We start from the raw sequence: 21,323 nt of genomic DNA, 5'->3' as shown, positions 1-21,323 counted from the left end.
GGACGATGACCAATATCTTTATCTTGTTCGTTAATGAGTCACACATTATGATTCTAGTTTTTATTGTGTACCTGACATGATCTTCGAGGTTATTATATGTCTGCTCTACCTGACGTTGTGTAATCTAGTTCGAGCTGCTCCGTTGAAGGTCTTCCAGCTACTTTAAAAAAAGTCCAACATAGAGGTTTATTACTTTTTCCTCCATCAGTTAGTTGCACTGTCACGATGACACGATACATTTTAATCGAAGCACGCTTACGAAGAGTTTTATGGTATGAAATGCTGGAGAGTTGTGATAAAAACAGGTCTTGTGCAAAACGGAACGCTAGGTCTGTACCAAACTTGATCAAAAGAAGAGATCCTACACTCCTGTCTATATGGATAAGAAAGTATTTCACTGGAGAACATACACGCGTACTACGTATCACAGAGAAGAGAGAGCTGTGAATTTGTAACAAAACTCTCATTCATGTGATCACGTCCTGAAGTACGTCACTCCATAACAGAGTAAGGTAGATATATAAGAATAATTTCAGAACTGCCTTCACTACTGTTCATATTCAACCCAGATCGCGTGAGTCTTTATCATTACCTGTGGTTTTCTGGCTTCCGCTCTGAATATCGTACAATACCTGCATGAGGTTAGATATAAACGTATACTGGGCGAATTTTATGATGCCTAACACTGTATTAGTCATTCACGACACGACAAAGTTTAGGATAAGTAGCTGAATGACGATTTGCCTTAGAAACATTCCCAGAGAAGCACTGTAGAACACGAGACCTGGAATGGTACAACCGGAGACCGGAAAGATCGTTTCTAGGCTGAGCACTGTACGAGCTGCAGCCTCCTGCCTTGGTTGGCAATCCTGGGTATTAGCCTGTACAACGAGAACAGGTCCGCGTTTTGAACCGTACTTTAATATCATTGTTTGAAACATTAGGTACAACTGCAGTTGGTGCAAAATCTAGAAAATGAAAATTAGTCTCGCTAAAGGTTTTCTTCCATGTAAACTTCAAAACCACCATCATAAAAAAAAGCACACACACAAAGAAAAGAAAAACACGCATACTGCGAAAGTTGTAATCACTTCAAACGAAGATCCTGTGTATTAGAACGGACATTGAACACTGACTGCTTAACACTCCTCTGAGCGACTCTTATGACTAAAGAATCGTCTCTGAAGACATCTAAATTAATAATAAAATCGTTATGCAAGGTCATTATTTCTTTATAATTTTGAATTGGAAATTGGGTAGAAAAAAGACTTGTTGCAAATGAAGTTTACCATTTCTACAATTACTAATTTTCAATATTTCTCAATACAACTTTTCTTAAATATTATTGCGCAGCGTGATCTACTTTTAGATATGCAGTGCTATTGCCTTATGAATAGGTCCCTGGTGACAAGACCCTAGTCACAGTTTTCAGGACGCCACTCCATTGTCTACATTTCGTCACACATACTAGCAAACGTTTGAATATAAAGCAGAAGCACAAAATACTAGTAGGCATATTGGTGGCTATAAAATTGGATATCTGTATATGTAAATTTAAGTATACTGTTAGAGAATTAATTTTTTGTAGTTTATTCTAAACGAAAGTCACTAAACTGAAATGAAGGCTTTTCAGTGTGGACCGAGTCTTACGTCCATAAATATATGATCCTCTAACACATATATCGAATAGGGAAAAGTCGGGAAAGAGTACGCACTAAGTATTTAACCGCTAATATTTAGTAGATAAGCGGGTTAAAACAAACCTTCCTTACAACAGATTATTGCGGGTTTCTTTAGGAAAAACATACATCACGTACAACTGCTTAACTTTTATCATAAACCTTAAACGTCAACATACGTAAGACACTGCTCGTTCGTACTCTTACACTTTCTTACATCGTCTGGGAAGAGTACGCAACATGTAGTCAAACAGTACGCACTAACATAAATTACAAAAAAATCCCCACGTCCATCAAAACCGGTGAATTCTTCATGCCACCATTGGGTACAATTATCACACTTAACCCTATCTTCTGTCACCACACCGTGGGCAGTTCGAAACATCAGTTCCCTCCTTGGATTTGGACTTTGTTGTCCCTGAAGATGATGGCGCGTTTAAGTCGAGATTAGGCTTAGAAATTCCGTGTTGTTCGTTACTGGTATTTTGTCCCTTCTTGGTTTCGTGTGGTTTAGCTAGTTTTTCTAACAATACATTTTTGTACGGCGACCTAGACAAAACCTTGGATTTTTTTTTACCATTTTCTTCTTTGTTGTGGGTCGATCATATTTTGGCAGTGGATAAATACTGGATTGAGCTGTACCTGCTAGTACATCAGCACTCTGAGCTTCAGTTGTCACGTTCTGGTTTGTTCCTGGTGACTGCAGAGAAAACCAGGAGCAACAATTGTTCGTGGACTCCTGTTCAACTCCTTTGTCTTCTGCAGCTGTTGGAAATTCGTTTGGCTCAGTGATTTCCGATGGAACAAAGTCTTCTGCCGTGAAGACATACGGATTGAACCGAAACATTCCCGTTGACTCGAAGGATTTCTCAGTAGTGGGACTGCGGCTGCTCTAGAACTTACAGGTCGAAAGAAAGCACTCACATCTGTCTGCCTAATGGGTCTTCCTGGATTAGTAACCGTTAGAAACAAAAAGGGTGAGTGGTTAATGGTACGCGCATAGTTTTTCCCGCTTTCTTACAGCGTACTCTTAACTGACGTGCCGCACGGTTCACGAAAAAAAAGGGCAGTCACTGCCTGGTTGCGCTGTTTTTACTGCCATGATTTGTTCCTTACACATCGGTGATTTTTTTGCCAAATAATTTTATTTGTGCATAGCTAGGTAGTGCTTATTGCGTACGATATACAACTTAAAGATGTAAAACAACAACTTATATTTATCTGCTATAACCAATAAATCTGGCGGAGCTCTTTAAGATTACCTGTGATGGCGTCGCTTTAGAAGCGACAACTGAATATAGTTTTTCATTATCGGTCAATGTTTGCCAACGTAGAAAAAATGACATTGCGAACTCGTACCAGACGTGTTCTCTTACCCGACTTCACACTACATGTTTCTGTAAGTTATATACACTCCTGGAAATTGAAATAAGAACACCGTGAATTCATTGTCCCAGGAAGGGGAAACTTTATTGACACATTCCTGGGGTCAGATACATCACATGATCACACTGACAGAATCACAGGCACATAGACACAGGCAACAGAGCATGCACAATGTCGGCACTAGTACAGTGTATATCCACCTTTCGCAGCAATGCAGGCTGCTATTCTCCCATGGAGACGATCGTAGAGATGCTGGATGTAGTCCTGTGGAACGGCTTACCATGCCATTTCCACCTGGCGCCTCAGTTGGACCAGCGTTCGTGCTGGACGTGCAGACCGCGTAAGACGACGCTTCGTCCAGTCTCAAACATGCTCAATGGGGGACAGATCCGGAGATCTTGCTGGCCAGGGTAGTTGACTTACACCTTCTAGAGCACGTTGGGTGGCACGGGATACATGCGGACGTGCATTGTCCTGTTGGAACAGCAAGTTCCCTTGCCGGTCTAGGAATGGTAGAACGATGGGTTCGATGACGGTTTGGATGTACCGTGCACTATTCAGTGTCCCCTCGACGATCACCAGTGGTGTACGGCCAGTGTAGGAGATCGCTCCCCACACCATGATGCCGGCTGTTGGCCCTGTGTGCCTCGGTCGTATGCAGTCCTGATTGTCGCGCTCACCTGCACGGCGCCAAACACGCATACGACCATCATTGGCACCAAGGCAGAAGCGACTCTCATCGCTGAAGACGACACGTCTCCATTCGTCCCTCCATTCACGCCTGTCGCGACACCACTGGAGGCGGGCTGCACGATGTTGGAGCGTGAGCGGAAGACGGCCTAACGGTGTGCGGGACCGTAGCCCAGCTTCATGGAGACGGTTGCGACTGGTCCTGGCCGATACCCCAGGAGCAACAGTGTCCCTAATTTGCTGGGAAGTGGCGGTGCGGTCCCCTATGGCACTGCGTAGGATCCTACGGTCTTGGCGTGCATCCGTGCGTCGCTGCGGTCCGGTCCCAGGTCGACGGGCACGTGCACCTTCCGCCGACCACTGGCGACAACATCGATGTACTGTGGAGACCTCACGCCCCACGTGTTGAGCAATTCGGCGGTACGTCCACCCGGCCTCCCGCATGCCCACTATACGCCCTCGCTCAAAGTCCGTCAACTGCACATACGGTTCACTTCCACGCTGTCGCGGCATGCTACCAGTGTTAAAGACTGCGATGGAGCTCCGTATGCCACGGCAAACTGGCTGACACTGACGGCGGCGGTGCACAAATGCTGCGCAGCTAGCGCCATTCGACGGCCAACACCGCGGTTCCTGGTGTGTCCGATGTGCCGTGCGTGTGATCATTGCTTGTACAGCCCTCTCGCAGTGTCCGGAGCAAGTATGGTGGGTCTGACACACCGGTGTCAATGTGTTCTTTTTTCCATTTCCAGGAGTGTATTTGTTCCCGCACGGATCCATGTTCCTTATTGTTCTAAAAGAAAGCTGGTCGGAATACATACCTTTTTCCCTGATAATTGATTATTACATCTGTGTGCTTACAAAGTTCATCACGTTTTATGTAGAGCAATGTTTGATAAACTGTCGCTAATGCTGAAATTTGACGAAGATTTCGGGTTTGTACCGCTGCTGAAAGTCACCGCTTGAAGGCTGTCGTTGCCATGAAAGCACTGTAGACATATCACGGCATTGAGCACTGTCAGTAGCGTTGAATCTACCACAAAGCGTCGTTTCAAAGCTTATTAACCTCACAGCTTGTTTCCCTGGAAGGTCTTTTCTTCGTCCTCGTAAAGACGGGTGTAAGAAAAAATAACATGTCTGAGTATCAGAGCCAGACAAATTGATGATTAGAAACAAAACTGAATAAAGGAACGATAAATAACGTAAATGAAGTACATACTCTGTTTACTTGTTTTCTACTGTTGCAACATAATAAGAAATTAACGTGATGTATTTAATAAACAATCCTGATCAAAAATCTGCCAGCGATATTAGCCAATAGTTGGCCTTTCAGAATACAGTGTTGCCGAAGGAAGGTTTCCTTGTAGTCCTGTATACAAGGTTGTATTGTCTCCGTGTAGTAGACACACGGTCTGATCAATCCCAAATGTACACTATGATATCAAAAGTAGCTGGACACCCCCGAAAACATACGTTTTTCATATTAGGTGCCTTGTGCTGCCACCAAAAGCCACATATTCCGTATCAGCGACCTCAGCAGCCATTAGACATCGTGAGAGAGCACAATGGGCCGCTCCGTGGAAGTCACGGACTTCGAGAGTGATCAGGTGATTTGGTGTCACTTGTGTCATACGTCTGTATGCGAGACTTCCACACTCCTAAACATCCCTCGGTCCACTGTTTCCGATGTGATAGTGTAGTGAAAACGTGAAGGCACACGTACAGCACAAAAACGTACAGGCCGATCTCGACTGTTAACTGACAGAGACAGCCGACAGTTGAAGAGGGTCGTAATGTGTAATAGGCAGACATCTATCCAGACCATCACTTAGGACTTACAAACTGCATTAGGATCCACTGCAAGTACTATGACAGTTAGGTGGGTCATTGACTTCAGAGCATTTCTGTTCAAGCTAGGGAAGGTTCTTGATTCAGTTTGTAGGTAGTACCAGAAATTTGTTATATATAGTGACTTCAATACAAATTTTGTACATGATGGTGCAAGAAAAAGGATGTTGGCAGATCTCATAAATTCATATGATCTCATGCAAAGTTTTTCTTCCAACTAGGGTGCAGGGGAACAGAAGCACAGCCACAGACAATATTTTCATTCATTCTTCATTACTAGATGGGCATTCTGTCAGTAAAAAAGGTGGATGGCCTTTCAGACCATGGTGCACAAATTTTAACACTAAAAGGCTTTAGTACTGAAACAAACTTCACATTTAATTACAAACTATATACGAAAGTTAATCCAACAGCAATAGAGGGTTTTTTTACCCTTGTCAAGGAACAAGAGTGGCAGGATGTTTACAGTACCGATAACATAGATTATAAATATAACGCTTTCCTTAACACATTTCTCATGCTCTTTGATAGTTGCTTTCCATTATAACGTTCTGAACGTGGTACTAGCAGTAATAGGCAGCCCGGGTGTCTGACTAGTGGGATAAGCATATCATGTAGAACAAAGCGGTAATTATATCAATCAAGCTACAGTAGCCCATTACAAACAGTATTGCAAGGCGCTTAAAATGTTATTAGGAAGGCAAAGAGTATGTGGTATGCAAATAGAATAGCTAATTCACAGGATAAAATTAAAACCATGTGGTCAGTTGTGAAAGAAGTGTCTGGTCAGCAGCACAAGGTCTACGATATAAAGTCAGCTCGCAGTAAAAATATTTCTGTTACTGATAAATCAGATATATGTGCAGTATTTAACAACCATTTTCTGAGCATTTCTGGTGAATTAAAGAAAAATTTAATTTCTGCAGGGAATCATATAACTTTCTCGACAAATGCCTTTCCGAGATTGATATCTGAAATACTTCTCTGTGATACAGACAAGAGGGAGATTGAGTCAATAATTAAATCACTGAAGACTAAGGACTCTAATGGTTATGATGGAGTGCCTAGAAGAATATTAAAGTACTGTGCTGCACATGTTAGCCCTGCATTTACCCATATCTGTAATTTTTCCTTTAGGAATGGTGAGTTTCCTGAGCGATTACAGTACTCAGTTATAAAGCTACTTTATAATAAGGGATAAAGGGATAATGTAGATAATTTTAGACCAATCTCTACTCCATCAGTGTTTGCTAAAGTTATTGAAAACGCTGTGTATGTAATGATAATTGATCATTTTATATCACACGATTTGCTCTAAAATGCACAGTTCGGCTTTAGAAGTCGTTTAATGACTGAAAGTGCTATATTCTCTTTCCTCTGTAAGGTACTGCATGGGTTAAACAAAAGTTTTAGAACGCTAGGCGTATTTTTTTTTTTATTTAACTAATGCATTTGATTGTGGTGATCACAAAATATTGCACCAAAAGTTGGACCATTACGAAATACGGCGAGCAGCTCACAATTGGTTCACTCTTACTTTAGCAACAGCCAGCTAAAGGTCATTATTGGCAATGTTGAGAATGGCTGTGATGAGGGGTCCGAGTGGGGTACAGTCAAGTGGGGGTGCCCCAGGGATCACTGTTGGGGCCACTCCTGTTCCTTATTTATGTAAATGATATGCACTCTAGTATTACAGGAAACTCTAAAATATTTCTGTTTGCTGATGACACTAGCTTGGTAGTGTAGGATGTTGAATGCAACATTGGCTCTGTTTCAAATGGTACAGTGCATGACCTAAGTTCATGGCTTATAGAAAATAAACTTACGCTAAATCACAGTAACATCCAGTTTTTACAGTTCATAACACACAATTCAACAAATCCCGACGTTTTAGTTTCACAAAAGGGGCATATGATTAGTGAAACTGAACAGTTCATATTTCTAGGTGTTCAGATGGATAGTAAGCTGACGTGGAAAGGCCACGTTCAGGATATTGTTAAAAGACTTAATGTTGACATTTTTACTGTTCAAACTGTATCAGAAGTGAGTGATCATTCGAATCGAAAATTAGTCTTCTTTGCTTACTTTCATTCGCTTATGTAGTATGATATTATATTTTTCGGTAACTCTTCCCATTCTAAAAGGATAATTTTGACTCAGAAACGGGCGGTTCGGGCAATAAGTGGTGTAAGTTCACGAACCTCTTGTCGACCCCCGTTCACAAGTCCGAGTATTTTGACATTGGCCTCTCAAAGTATACGTTCCATACTGTCGTTTCTTGTTAACAATATTAGCTTATTCCCAAGAATAAGCAGCTTTCACTCAGCTAATACTCGGCAGAAATCGAACCCGCTTTTGGATCCGACTTCCTTAACTCTTGTGCAGAAAGGTGTGCAGTATACTGCTGCATCCGTTTTCAGGGAGCTATCGCTCGAATTCAGAAATCTTAGCAGTAATCCACGCACTTTCAAATAGAAACTGAAGAGTTTCCTCATGGGTCATTCCTATTCTGTCGAGGAGTTCCTTGAAAAATTGAGCTGATTCTTTTCATATTGTTGGTTGCGTTTACTTAAACATATGAACTGAGGTTCATGAACATTTATTTTCATCTGTTATTACTTTTATGTTGCAATTTTATGTACTGACACGTTACATGACCTTGGAGATTTGCTCCTCAATGTGATCCTACAGAACTTGACGTGTAAATAAATAAATAAATAAATAAATAAAGGAATTCCAAACTGCATCAGGATCGACTCCAACTGCTATGATAGTTAGGTAGGAGGTGAGAAAACTTGGATTTCATGGTCGAGCTGCTGCTCATAAGCCACAATTCACGCCAGTAAATGCCAAACGACTAGAGATGGGTAGTTCGCGAACGATCAGGTCCAAAGGAACGGTTCACCAAGATGAACGATAGGACCGAGGAACGGATTCCAAGGAACTGTCTTTCATAGTTCACTTTGGTCGCGGCCTGTCTGCTTATAGTTCCCGGGAACGAGGAACGATCGGCTCATAGTTCACTGGTTCACTTCGGTCGCGGCGGTCACTTCGGCAGTTCTCGTTCCAGTCTCGGTAGCGTGCTCGTCTCAGTCTCGGTCTCCCTCGGCCACACCCGTCGTTCTTCGCATAACCACCTGTCGCAGTTCCACTGCCGACTGCTCCTAGTTAGTTCAGTATCCAGTTGCTCGTTTCGTTCACAGCGCTTGCCCATTTTACATGTGTTTGAAACTGTTCTTGCACTTGATTTTGTCTATTCAGCGTCCACGACCGGTAATTAAAAAGTATTTTATAGTTATGTAAATTACATAAAAATTACATTGTATGTAATAGGTACGTCTTTTCAGGTAACAAAAGGGCATATCAGCTCACTTTATTATACCAATGAACAGCGGAAGACATAATTATAACAAGGCAATTTTTTTGTTATTCATATATTTTTTGGTTTCATCGACTTGATGTAGCAACTAACTTTCAATAATTTGATTAATTTGTAGTGTAAGAAAATTCATATAAAACGATTTTCTTGTATCTTTCATATACAAAACATTACATTTAGAAAGGCTCTAATTACTTTTAAGTTTGGTTGTTTCAGATTTGCATTGCCTGCTAGTTTGGTTTCCTCGAAAAAAAAAAAAAAAGTGGGTTGTGGGTCATTTTGGCTCAGTAGGAAAAGGGGAGCCTCTCCATTTGAAAAGACATAGATTGCCATAAAATCGTATTTACTTAATATCTCAAAAACATTTGTTCGAAAGGAGCTTTGAAACCAAAAACTTTATTACTGCGATCTTAATTATTATTATTGCTGCATTAACTTTAAAATGCGACATAAAAACCAAATTTTTAGTAATCTCGTGAGAGAAATGATGAGAAAACCACATTTTATTTTAAAAGCATTTATTCTTCCATAAATTCTCTACTTCGCCGAGGAACTCAGAGACAACGTGAAATGGTGTAAACGATAATTGTTTACAACGTAGCATAACTGTGTAGAGGAAGTCGAGACGAAGAATTTTATGCAAGATACTTGTGGTCTATTAAGTTGAGAAACAGCCACCAACGGGTTTACAAGACTACATGAGCTATAGCCCATGCGCGTCGCTCGAGATTTTCATGTTCCCTTCTCCAGCTCTCTACACGCAAACTATTAATGCTAGAAAAAATGAATAGGACCTTTTCTTGTAGGAAATTTAATTTGTTAAATATTATATTCGGATACGTTTTCGCTAGAGGCCATGGTTTTCCACTTATTAAAGAAAAACGTAGAGAAGTGACTTTGAAACCCTTCTCATACTACGTTAGACACAATTATCAGCATTGCACTAGTAATAGATTTCGCTTTTATTTTATTTTCATATTCATTTGTGTAAAGTTTATAGTAAGTACAGTAAAACGTTATTGTTGTTGTTGTTGTTGTGGTCTTCAGTCCTGAGACTGGTTTGATGCAGCTCTCCATGCTACTCTATCCTGTGCAAGCTTCTTCATCTCCCAGTACCTACTGCAACCTACATCCTTCTGAATCTGCTTGGTGTATACATCTCTTGATCTCCCTCTACGATTTTTACCCTCCACGCTGCCCTCCAATACTAAATTGGTGATCCCTTGATGCCTCATAACATGTCCTACCAACCGATCCCTTCTTCTAGTCAAGTTGTGCCACAAACTTCTCCCTAATCCTATTCAACACCTCCTCATTAGTTATGTGATCTACCCATCTATTCTTCAGCATTCTTCTGTAGCACCACATTTCGAAAGCTTCTATTCTCTTCATCTATTTATTGTCCATGTTTCACTTCCACACATGGCTACACTCCGTACAAATACTTCCAGAAACGACTTCTTGACACTTAAATCTATACTCGATGTTAACAAATTTCTCTTCTTCAGAAACGCTGTCCTTGCCATTGCCAATCTACATTTTATATCCTCTCTACTTCGACCATCATCAGTTATTTTGCTCTCCAGGTATCATAACTCTTTTACTACTTTAAGGGTCTCGTTTCCTAATCTAATTCCCTCAACATTACCCGACTAAATTCGACTACATTCCATTATCCGCGTTTTGCTTTTGTTGATTTTCATCTTATATCCTCCCTTCAAGACACTAAACATTCCGTTCAACTGCTCTTCCAAGTCCTTTGCTGTCTGTGACAGAATTACAATGTCATCTGCGAACCTCAAAGTTTTTATTTCTTCTCCACGGATTTTAATACCTACTCCGAATTTTTCTTTTGTTTCCTACACTGCTTGCTCAATATACAGATTGAATAACATCGGGGAGAGGCTACAACCCTGTATCACTCTCTTCCCCACAACTGCTTCCTTTTCATGTCCCTCAACTCTTATAACTGCCATTTGGTTTCTATAAAAATTGTAGATAGCCTTTCGCTCCCTATATTTTACCCCTGCCACCTTCAAAATTTGAAAGAGAGTTTTCCAGTCAACATTGTCAAAAGCTTTCTCTAAGTCTACAAATGCTAGAAACGTAGGTTGGCCTTTCCTTAATCTAGCTTCTAAGATAAGCCGTAGGGTCAGTATTGCCTCTCGTGTTCCAATATTTCTACGGAATCCAAACTGATCTTCCCAAAGGTCGGCTTCTACTAGTTTATCCATTCTTCTGTAAAGAATTCGCGTAAGTATTTTGCAGCCGTGACTGATTAAACTGTTCACCGGATGGTAGAGTTTTGTCAGGACTGACTCTCCCAAGGCCGTCAGTAGTTCTAATGGAATGTTTCTACTCCCGGGGCCTTGTTTCGACTCAGGTCTTTCAGTGATCTGTCAAACTCTTCACGCAGTATCTTATCTCCCATTTCATCTTCATCCACATCCTCTTCCATTTCCATTATATTGTTCTCAAGCACATCGCCCTTATATAGACCCTCTATATACTCCTTCCACCTTTCTGCTTTCCATTCTTTGCTTAGAACAGGGTTTCCATCTGAGCCTTTGATATTCATACAAGTAGTTCTCTTTCCTCCAAAGGTCTCTTTAACTTTCGTGTAGGCAGTATCTATCTTACCCCTAGTGAGATAGGCCTCTACATCCTTACATTTATCCTGTAGCCATCCCTGTTTAGCCATTTTGCACTTCCTGTTGATCTCATTTTTGAGACGTTTGTATTCCTTTTCACCTGCTTCATTTACTCCATTTTTATATTTTCTCCTTTCATCAATTCAATATTTCTTCTGTTACCCAAGGATTTCTACTAGCGCTCGTCTTTTTACCTACTTGATCCTCTGCTGCCTTCACTATTTCATCCCTCAAAGCTACCCATTCTTCTTCTACTGTATTTCTGTCCCTCATTCCTGCCATTTGTTCCCTTAATGTCTACCTGAAACTCTGTACAACCTCTGGTTTAGTCAGTTTATCCTGATCCCATCTCCTTAAATTCCCACCTTTTTGCAGTTTCTTCAGTTTTAGTCTACAGTTCATAACCAATAGATTGTGGTCAGAGTCCACATCTGCCCCTGGAAATGTCTCACAATTTAAAACCTGGTTCCTAAATTTCTGTCTTACCATTATATAATCTATCTGATACCTTTTAGTATCTTCAGGCTTCTTCCATGTATACAACCTTCTCTTATGATTCTTGAACCAAGTGTTAGCTATGATTAAGTTGTGCTCTGTGCAAAATTCTACCAGGCGACTTTCTCTTTCATTTCTTACCCCCAATCCATATTCACCTACTACGTTTCCTTCTCTCCCTTTTCCTACTGCCGAATTCCAGTCACCCATGACTATTAAATTTTCGTCTCCCTTCACTATCTGAATAATTTCTTTTATTTCATCATACATTTCTTCAATTTCTTCGTCATCTGCAGAGCTAGTTGGCATATAAACTTGTACTACTGTAGTAGGCGTGGGCTTCGTGTCTATCTTGGCGACAATAATGCGTTCACTATGCTGTTTGTAGTAGCTTACCCCCATTCCTATTTTTTTATTCATTATTAAACCTACTCCTGAATTAACCCTATTTGACTTTGTATTTATAACCCTGTATTCACCTGACCAGAAGTCTTGTTCCTCCTGCCACAGAACTTCACTAATTCCCACTATATCTAACTTTAACGTATCCATTTCCCTTACTAAGTTTTCTAACCTGTTATTCTACGCTTCGATCCGTAGAACGCCAATTCTCTTTCTCCTGATAACGACATCCTCTTGAGTAGTCCCCGTCCGGAGATCCGAATGGGTGACTATTTTACCTCCGGAGTATTTTATCCAAGAGGACGCCATCATCATTAACCATACTGTAAAGCTGCATGCCCTCGGGAGAAATAACGGCTGTAGTTTCCCCTTGCTTTCAACCGTTCGCAGTACCAACACAGCAAGGCCGTTTTGGTTAATGTTACAAGGCCAGATCAGTCAATCATCCGGACTGTTGGCCCTGCAACTACTGAAACGGCTGCTGCCCCGCTTAAGGAACCACGCGTTTGTCTGGCCTCTCAACAGATAGCCCTCCATTGTGGTTGCACCTACGGTACGGCTATCCGTATCGCTGAGGCACGCAAGCCTCCCCACCAACGGCAAGGTCCATGGTTCATTTGAGGTGGGGGGGGGGGGGGACGTAATTGTAAAATTTCACATTCGTTTCTCTCTCGTTTGTTAGTAATTGTAAAATTTCGTATTCGTTTCACTCTCCTTTGTTAGTGGCTACAGCCCTTGTTCACTCAGAAGTTGTCTTTCTCATATAACTGATGACTGATTCCATTCACGAACCCTTCCCCCCATCTACTTTCTTTTCACTTATAAAGTGAAGACGATACTCCACCTCCTTATGCAGTTGCCGCTGTTGCTGATACAAATCTTCTGATTTTAGTATGCCGTTTCTGAGCTCCTGTGTCGGAAGTTATGATTTATATGAATAAATCTTCAGTTACCGCACAGTTAGTACGGCAGTTTGATGCGCAGACAATGTGATGTAGACACCAGCAAATTGCAAAAGAAAAAGTATTAATGATAGTTTGATAGACGACTCATTACTGGCCAGTTATTTAATGCGAGTAATTGCCTTTCGAATGTAAATTATTTTACGTAAACGAACAGAAAACAAAGACGTTGCACTTGCTACGATCTACCCTCGAAAAGGAAAGGCGACCGTGTTCTGGGGTGGCCGTGCTAGGTCGTAAACAGGTTTTAGTTACGTAAATCCCTACTTCAGTTCGCGCCTATCTGTTAGTCTTTACCTGACCGTGTGGCCACGGAGTAACATCTTTGTCTACTTGTAATCACTGGCCCGCACAAGAATACTGCGATGCGAAAAACGCATTCAGCTAAGACAGTCTAAGTAAACAATCTGTCTACATTAGGCAATTAATGAATTTATCATGCAGTCGTGCAGAAGTAATACTTGGATGGAATTAATATTTTTTCAAGGTTTTCAGGTTTTTATGGTCAAGGGTCCTTATCTCATTGAGCTCGAATTTCACAGCTCGTTTCTACATGGAATGGAGCCCAGTTGGGGAAAGGAGAGGGAGGGGTGGTAGCCCAAGAAAAGAAAAGGTTTCTTTTAAAATTGCCATAAGAGCAACCATAATTATAATTCGAATCTTTTATCATTGACTTTATTAACATTATTCCCTGCTATTCAATTTCCAACTATTTTAATCATGTGCAATTTTAGGTATCAATATTTGTTTACAATGGTTTGTGCAATGCATGCAGAGATTCTCTTTAAAACTTTTCAATGTAACTTTCAAGACGAATTAGCAATTAAATTATAATAATATTACAGATGCCAAGATTTTCAACGTCTGTATTGTGGTAGCACTACAAGAAAATAAAGGTGGATACAGGAGAATTCAAATATTGCAAAGCCATCATCAGTATTTCTGGAGGCTCTATGGCTAATTTAAAGAGGCATCGTATAAAGGTACACCCCACAGTGCCACTGGAAAGGACGCATTTTCGATATAGTTCTCCATCGTCAACATCCACAGAAACAAGTGCTACGACGTCAACTGCGTCTTGCCAGCGATTCACCCAGGCATCTACCTCCTCAGCTTCTGTGAGCGGATCTGCCGATCTATTCAGCAGGACGTCTGCATTGGCCACCTTTGAACCTGTTTCCATAGGAGGAGGACAGTCGTCATCTTTGACAAATTTTTTCAGTATTATTAAGCCCCTCCCAATTTATAAAAGCAAAGAAATTGACTTACAGTTGCATAAAATGATTTGTAAGGAATACCATCCCTTCAGCATTGTGGAAGACAAAGAATTTAGGAAGTTCGTATCCCTGCTCTGCCCCAATTACCAGCTTCCAAGTTGGAAAACCCTTTCGACCAACTTGCTGCAACAACTATTCAGTCAACTGTGGGATAATTTACGAGGAAAACTGAATTCGACGACAGCTGTCGCTCTGACAACTTAGGGCGGACGGATTGAACAATCAAAGTTTTATTGCGATTTATGTGGATGATAACACGAGACTTGATTCGAATGTATTGGGTTGCCTGGAATTTTCACCTCGACACACTGCAGAAAACATAGGTAATTTTCTACAAAGGGAAGCAACCAACTGGGGAATAAGCAACAAAATAGTGGCAGTTGTAACCCTCAATTCAGCTAACATGGTTGCTGCGGTCAAAATTGGTAAATGGGCTCACATCCCCTGTTACGGCCACACTATAAATTTAATTGTCAAATCGGGTATAAAACCAATTGGGAGTGTTGTCGAAAAAATTAATTGTCTCGTTCAATGTTTTAAAAAAAGTTCACTTGCAATGAATAAACTAAAGGAAACGCAAGTGCAAATGAATCTGCCGATACTAAAACTAAAACAAGAAGTCCCCATGTGTTGGAACTCGCTTTTCGACATGCTAGACGTGTTTTTGGAAACAAATTGGTCATAATTTCCACTTTAACTGTTGTGGGAAACGATGAGCATAAACTGACGTCAGAGGAGTGGGATATCATAGAACATTTAATTACGTTACTTCAAATCTTTTATGAAGGAACTAAAGAGGTGAGCGTTGATCAAACTGTGTCGTTAACCTGAACGCTTTTAACCTTCAAATGGTTCAAATGGCTCTGAGCACTATGGGACTTAACATCTATGGTCATCAGTCCCCTAGAACTTAGAACTACTTAAACCTAACTAACCTAAGGACATCACACAACACCCAGTCATCACGAGACAGAGAAAATCCTTGACCCCGCCGGGAATCGAACCCGGGAACCCGGGCGCGGGAAGCGAGAACGCTACCGCACGACCACGAGCTGCGGACTTTTAACCTTCATGTCTACGTTTAAAAACAAGGAAGGGTTTCCCTCCGTAATAGTTGCAATGTCTGAGACGATGATAAAGGCTGCCGAAGAGCGGCTTGTTAATACGTCGTATGTTGTTTGCCAAGCGACGTTACTTGATCCACGATTTAAAAAAAAAAAAAAAAAGGGGTTCACACCAAGATGCACGAAGTATATGCAGGCATACGATGGAATCGTGAGTGAAGTTCATCAACTATTAGCACAAGAAAACGCTAACGAACCCACTTCAGTAACTCCCTCTTCAAAGAGACTTCCATGATCATCATCATTCCTTCCAATATTAACAAATTTTAATTTGTGGAAAGCCTTTGACAACGAAGTGGCAAAAACAACACAGACATTCTAAGGCTATGGCTGTAACTGAAATGGACAAATACATTTCTGAGAAGTTGCTCCCGAGGGATGGTGATCCTCTGTTGTGGTGGGAACAAGGGAAACTTCTTTACCCGCATTTATATTCATTGGCCCTAAAGAGGCTGTGCGAACCAGCGACTTCAGTACCTTCAGAGAGGATATTTTCGAAAGCAGGACAAACACTGACTGAAAAAAGAAGTCGATTGGGGCCATCAAAAATTTCTAAATTATTTTTATGAACGGCAATGTTTCAGTTTGTACTATGTTGTTCTAGAAGCTGTTAAATAAAGTTTTACAATGAAGTGAAATCAATTTGTCTAAATAGTCCCCTGCACCATTTCTACATTTCAAATTCGGTTGGTAATCCTTGGGAGGAATTATAGGGCAGTCTGACTGCTTTAAGTTCATTGTAATCTCCTTTTCATTCGCTCAAGTCACCAATTTTTTTTAATAGCACGTGTTCCCAAAACGTCTGATCCCACTTGAGTTTATAAAATGTGTATTATTTATTCAAATACTACAATTTTTGTATTACCTGTAATACTTTTTTGTTGTGAATGAGTTTGTGCCATGAAATAAAGATTTATGAATTTTAATTTTAAAAATATGTTTCTACAATTTTTATCCAACACTGTAAAACGCAATGTTTGCAGGGTACAATACTACTAGTCGTGAGTGTCCGCAGAAATTTTTCCAAGGAGGGAAGCAAGGCTCTAAAATAGCCATTTTTGATATAAATTATTTGATCTCTTTTGAAATGTGTCATGCCACCAGAACTCTCCACGAAATGAGGGATATCGACTCAATATTCGTGTTTATTATGGGTAGACTACTTTGATACTTATAAGACAGGCATGATTCACGATTATCTTCTTTGAAATAAACCTTTCTGTGATATTAATATGATTCTGGAAATGACACATTTCTCAAGTTGATGATCTAACATTATATCGTTTTGCGATAGCATTTAACAAGTATTCAAGAAAATGACCAGTAGGTTAGGAAATAAAACAGCAAAATATTTAGAAAACATATTTTTATCAAGTACTACTAACGTCAAACTGATACTGACGGCGAAAAATCTGAAGTATGAAACGATCAGAAATGAGTTATTGGTTATAAACAAATATGAACCAGTCATTAAGAACCTTTGACTAATCTTTCTCGAAAGCTATGAAGCAGAAAAAAATTGTAAGGCAGAGCGCAATGCACACGCCTTTCTGTTAAACAAAACATTGCTCTAGGAAGCGCTAGCTTTAGCTATTGCTGATTACGTTAAGAAAACTACGACGAGGAATACGGTTCCACGACAGCGGTGAAACGCCTCATACGCAACTCCAGAACAATATTTCGAAGATGGCATGAAGAAAGTCGGTACGGCGCAGACGAGCAGCTATTTTCCGTCATTCTTTGATCCAAGATAAAACGGCATGTTCATTGCTATGGAAGACAGGTCGACTTACAATCGAATGAAGCCTGCGATCCATAATCGAGTGTCTGGTGTCATATTTTGTAAAGAGAATATGATAACTTCTACAATATTACTTCAGTGGCAGGCTGGCACACGAAAAATCGGCCCCGAGTACTTGACTGCCCATTGTCCCCCAACAATTGTCATCTATTGTTTCGCAGTTGTTCCTTGCATTAGCTTATTTGGTATTTCTTCAATGCCTAATTATTACACGTTTCGCAGGAGAGCTTCTGTAAAGTTTGGAAGGTAGGAGACGAGGTACTGGCAGAAGTAAAGCTCTGAGGACGGTCCATTCAAATGATTCAAATGGCTCTGAGCACTATGGGACTTAACTTCTGAGGTCATCAGTCCCCTAGAACTTAGAACTACTTAAACCTAACTAACCTAAGGACATCACACACATCCATGCCCGAGGCAGGATTCGATCCTGCGACCGTAGAGGTCGCGCGGTTCCGGACTGTAGCGCCTAGAACCGCTCGGCCACTCCGGCAGGTGGACGGGCCGTGAGTCGTGCTTGGGTAGCTCAGTTGGAAGAGCAGTTGCCCGCGAAAGGCAAAGGTCCCGAGCTCGAGTCTCGGTCCGGCACACACTCTTAATCTGCCAGGAAGTTTTCTATTACATGTTTATCTGTTTGTTGTATTTGTTCGTAACGGGCAACAAACCGTGTTTAATTGGCGAGCAGTTTGTACTCGGTTCCGGTATTCCGTGCGGCACCTTATATCATTTCCCTGCGATCAGCCACACAACGCTAAAGTTGGCTAAACGAGAAGTTCTGCGGAATCACAGAAATAACTTTCACAAGTGTGTGAGAATTCTGTAACGAATAAAAACTCTGTACTCCAGGAAGGAGGCAAGTGCCCCTCTTGATGCCTTCCATCCTTCAGTCACCTACACTACTTGTTCTCAGTTTTTCATAAGAACAATATACTAAGCACAAATGAACGGTAAACGAGTAAAAATGAACGGTTCCGAAAAAAGAACGATCACCAGTGAACTAGTTCCCAAGGATGAACAAGTTTTCGCATCCCTACAGAAAACACCACAGACCTCCACCGCATCCTCGAATGAGCTGTCGCTTGAAAGCAATGAATTCACAAATGACGGTGGTTTAGGGTCAGAGGAACGCACACTACAGGGCGTCTGGCTCGGAGCTGTCCTGGAATTAATTGATTTGTAACAGTTCGTTACGTCCCTGTGGTTACAACTGCTACTCAGTTTGCTGCTCGGGATGCAGTACGATGTGCCAGAACCACACTCCGAACACTGTGGTCTTTCGTCTCGGTAATGAGATGTGCATTCCGGAGTCCAGTCACCCTGCGACTCTACAGTCTCTGCTGTACGATCGCGTGTTGTTTTCTAGTCTTGGGCTTGCTGCACATTATAAGAATACAGTGAATCAATGATAACTACTTATATCATGGCAACTTCCGCCATGATAGTTAAATTCACGTATTTTTTAATTTTCAAACGTGTGAGCCTTTGTTTGAAAAAATGATTGTTGCAAGAGTATGTAATACCTTTCATGGCGATGCTGTTTACATATACATTGCATTAAGGTGTGAAATGACTGATCAACCAAAACTTATCATGACGTCCAGTGGCTGCACGAGGCAGAATGCGGCCACGTATGTGGCGTCAGAGTGGCGATTTGGACTAGCATTCGCCAGCTAAGTAACGTCTTTGGGCTGTTCAGCTCTTTTGCAAAAACGAGGTCTGCCTTTTGAGCTTTGTTTTACGTTGGGCAAATTCCCGGAAGACGGGAATAGGGGGGGGGGGGGTATTTCTGTAGATATCTATTTTTTCTCCCTCTGTGTCTTTTGACGACATCTACATCCATACTCGGCAAGCCACAGGACGGTGCGTGGCGGAGAGTACCCTGTACCACTACTAGTCGCTTCCCCTCCTGTTCCACTAGCAGATAGAACAAGGGAAAAACGACTTTCTATATGCTTCTGTACGTGATATTATCTTCGTGGTCGCCACGCTAAATGTAGTATGTTGACGGCAGTAGGATTGTTCTGCAGTGACCTCCAAATGGCGTCGCCTTTCTCGAAGGATTCCCATTTGGGCTCCTGAAGCATTTCCGTAACACTTGCCTGTTGTTCAAACCTTCTAGTAACAAATACAACAGCCCGCCTCTGAATTGCTTCGATGTCTTCCTTTAACCCGACCTGGTGCGGAAGTCAAACACTCGAGCAGTACGAAATAAATCTCGGGTGAACAGCCTGGTGTGCATGTTCAAGGGACACAATATTTTGGCAATCGACCTTGTTGCCATCATCAGGTGTGCTGATGTACTGCTAAGGGACGGTAGGCGTGAGGTATATATCATATCCCCCTTCCCCTTCCACGGGCGCTCCCACCACCGTCCGTGCCGCGGGAGCTCTCTCGGCCGTCCACGCCGGGGTTCGACGTCCGGCTTGTGGCCCAGCGTCTGGGCTTCATGCAGCCCATTCGCAGTTAGCATGCCATGCGAGCAGGACCACGCTACTCATGCGCAGGATGTGGCGGATCGCTACCCAGTGGGACGGTGTCGGGCAACCGAGTCAGCCCCGTCGGCGGCCCTATCCAGCCCTCCACGTACGACGACGCAGCTAATGACGACGGACTACGGCACGGCTTATTTATCGGATACTTGCCCACTCACGGCGGAGCAGGTGTACCTCACAATACACAGATTGGCACTGGGTACTGACTACCCGGAACGTGCTGACGATGAACGAGCTTTTTGCTTGTTCCAGCAGTACCTAAAGTCACTCAGTAGCGTGGTCGATCAAGAGGCGAGAGTACCGTCTGGAGCCCTGCCAGGCATGTCGAATGAAGAAGACACTGTTCTGCCAGCGGCGTCCCCGATGAGTGTTGCGCCACCAGTCCCAGTTACAGAAGAAACTGGTGCACAGCTGGCTGCCACTCCGGTCTCTTCCAGTGAAGAGGCCACAGAGATCCTGGACACTGTCCCTCCAGGCGTGACGAAAGAAGACGTCACAGACCTGCCATGTGACAAGGACATCATAGAGGCCAACCTTGGCGATCTGCTTGAGGCGGAAGCCATGGATACGTCCCAGCCCACTAGGAAGGGGCCTGTTGCAATGGAGGAGGCTGACTCCCCCACAACTTCTGAATCCGTCCACAGGTGGAGTCTGAAGAAGAAGATGCCAGATGTTCCTGCCCACACTGAGGCAGACCAGAGGCCAGACGACGGTTTCGTTGTCCCGAAGCGACGGCACACAGCTCGGGTCAAACAGCTTGAGACAGTGCAGCCGCATCCGATGGCGAGCTCGTTCACGGGCGTTGCAGACGAGACAGAGGCCATGGATGCCACCGAGGCACCCAAGATGCGAACACCCACCCCATCACCAATTACTGTCTCATGGAAGGACACCTACAAGACGTTCCTCGACAAGTTCCAGGCAGTAACCACCTCTGCCAAGATTAAATGTGTTGGTCGAGACTTGTACCGACTCTCGATCGGCACAATGGAGGAATACCAAGCCGTCAAGTGGCTCATTGTGGAGGAGAAGCTCCACTGCTTCACCCACAATGCGGAGCTGAAGGTGGTCTTGCGCCACCTCCCTCTGCAGATGGAGATTGCACACCTTAAGGACGAGGTGGAAGGACTGGGCTACATG

This window comes from Schistocerca cancellata, chromosome 8, assembly GCF_023864275.1.
Source record: "Schistocerca cancellata isolate TAMUIC-IGC-003103 chromosome 8, iqSchCanc2.1, whole genome shotgun sequence".
Lineage (NCBI taxonomy): Eukaryota > Metazoa > Arthropoda > Insecta > Orthoptera > Acrididae > Schistocerca > Schistocerca cancellata.
This window is presented reverse-complemented; position numbering follows the sequence as displayed.